General features: G+C 41.7%; 1 long non-coding RNA gene across 1 annotated transcript; it reads left to right on the plus strand.

Moving 5' to 3' along the window:
- Window positions 1–227: 227 nt before the first annotated feature.
- On the plus strand, window positions 228–1393 carry LOC121934881. The gene is made up of 3 exons (XR_006104689.1): window positions 228–410; window positions 573–671; window positions 770–1393. It is a non-coding gene; the product is annotated as an uncharacterized LOC121934881 (long non-coding RNA).
- The last annotated feature ends 751 nt before the right edge of the window (window positions 1394–2144 follow it).

Raw genomic sequence — 2144 nt, forward strand, 5'->3', positions numbered from 1 at the left:
CACAACAGTAAAATTCAGTGGAGCTTAATGCCATGTAATGTATCTAACACTGGCTTTAAATAAGGTTTAAAAATAGTTAATATTTATATAATTCTTCAGTCTTCAAGATATTTCACATGCATCACCTTGAAAACAGTACTGCAAGACATACAAATATTATTTACAGATGGAAGGGCTGGAAGATTAAGTATTATTACTAATTTGTTGTTGTTGTTGCAGCTGCTATGACTACTACTTCACACTCCTAAAACCATGACAATCCTAGACATACTAAACTGGGAATGAGCCCCACTGAACTCAGTGGAACTTACTTTGAGAAGGCATGCAGAAGACTGTGAATTGGTAGCTGGAACTCCTTCTTGGAAACCTTAGCTCAGCCATGAACTGGGGCATCTAGACTGTAGTTCAAGGTCAGCTTTTTGGTGGGTGTTGTGTTCTGTCACGTTCTGTGTATTTATATGGAATTAACAGTCTTGCCTTTCTGCCTAGTGAAGAATTCAGTGTAACTTGAAAGCTTGCATATTTTGTGGCAACCAATTTAAATACAGTAAAAGTGATCCTTTCCATTTCAGCAAATGCAACCACCGCGAGGCAAAGAGACAAAAGTCTATGGCATATAATAAAAGTGTACTGATAAAGAAAAGAAACAGTGCTGAAGCAAGCAATGTGAGGTCAGTGGTTAACTGCAAGCATTGGAAAGAAATCCAAGGAAAGAACCCTGACTACATTTGAACCCCCAAATACCCTCTCTTCTTTACAATCCTTCCAGGGGGACGAGACAGCTGGAAGAAGGACTTCTGCCTTACATGGATGGGACTTCCATGGGTGGGATTTTCCCAGAGACAGCAAAAGGCCCAGGAGGGCAAGGGGAAGAAGAGGAACAGATGAGTGTCTTCAGCTGTCTCCAGGAAAGTACCCTCAGAAATGGCATTGTGTGCCAGAGAGGGCACATGTGCCATAGAAGATGCAAGTGCATAGAGTCTGCTCCTCCAGTTCCAGGTGAGAACTTCAGGATCTGCAAAGTTTAACTGCATTCTGCATTATCAGATGGAGATTGCTTCTCTCTGTTGGCTGAACCAGTACTACTCAAAGTGGTGGTGTTTGGACTGGAATTATTGGCCTATGTGCCATCAGCTGCTGGTCTGTAGAGAGATTCCAGGAAAGAAAGAAACAGTTGTAGTCAATGAGCACAAACATATCAGTCCCTGACACACTGGGGGGGGGGGGGACCAACCCTGCTGGTTCCTTATATCAAATAACTTAGGAAGCACTGGGCTAAACTGCTTGAACTGGTGTTTGCAGGCTGAGGGTGATGTGAATGGACTACAGGAAAGAGCTGCTTCTCATCTGACAGCAGAATCATAGAATCATAAAAACAGAGTTGGAAGTGACCACAAGGGCCATCCAGTCCAACCCCCTGCCATGCAGGAAATCTAAGCACAGGGTGACCAGATGTCCTTTTCTAGGGCATGTCTGACATTTCAGCCTTCTGTCCAGAAAGAATTCCAAGATGACCTCCATTTTGAGCATAACTAAGAAGCCCATTGAGTAATACCATTTGTTCTTCTGCTTTGAGAAATGTATTTAGTCGGCAGCCTGTCCACATTGCAAATGGAGGGATAGGATGGATCCTTCTAAAGTACGTTTTTCCTAGGAGCATCAGCAAACAAAACCCGACCCCAGAGCTCAGGGTGCACTTGTTTTTTGGAAGGGGAAAGGACAGCAAAGATGTTGGGGAACAAATTCCTTGAGGACACAGTGCAAATATTGAAAAGGCATTTTTCTTACAATTCACCACAATGGACAAGTGAAAGGAATAATTTAAATATAAATTCAGTCAAGTGTTTGTGGTTAGTAAAGTCCATTTTTAAGCCTTTTGTCTTGCTCAGAGTTCTACAAGTATATTGCAAGCCAACAAGGCATTTTAACAGATAGGTTCATCAGAAAAATACTGTTGAGCACATAATAAAATACAGTATATGTAATACAGCTGTAAAGGGCTTTTATTTGGTAATGTCCCTGCATTTTTCTGGAATGTCCTGCATTTTGAGATACCCTGTCCTCCTTTGCAGTTATCACATTTGATCATTCTAGAAGCAAAAAAAGTGCTGACATTAGGGGTTATAAAATGTCACTCAATCTAC

Source organism: Sceloporus undulatus, chromosome 6, assembly GCF_019175285.1.
Source record: "Sceloporus undulatus isolate JIND9_A2432 ecotype Alabama chromosome 6, SceUnd_v1.1, whole genome shotgun sequence".
NCBI classification, from domain to species: Eukaryota; Metazoa; Chordata; class Lepidosauria; order Squamata; family Phrynosomatidae; genus Sceloporus; species Sceloporus undulatus.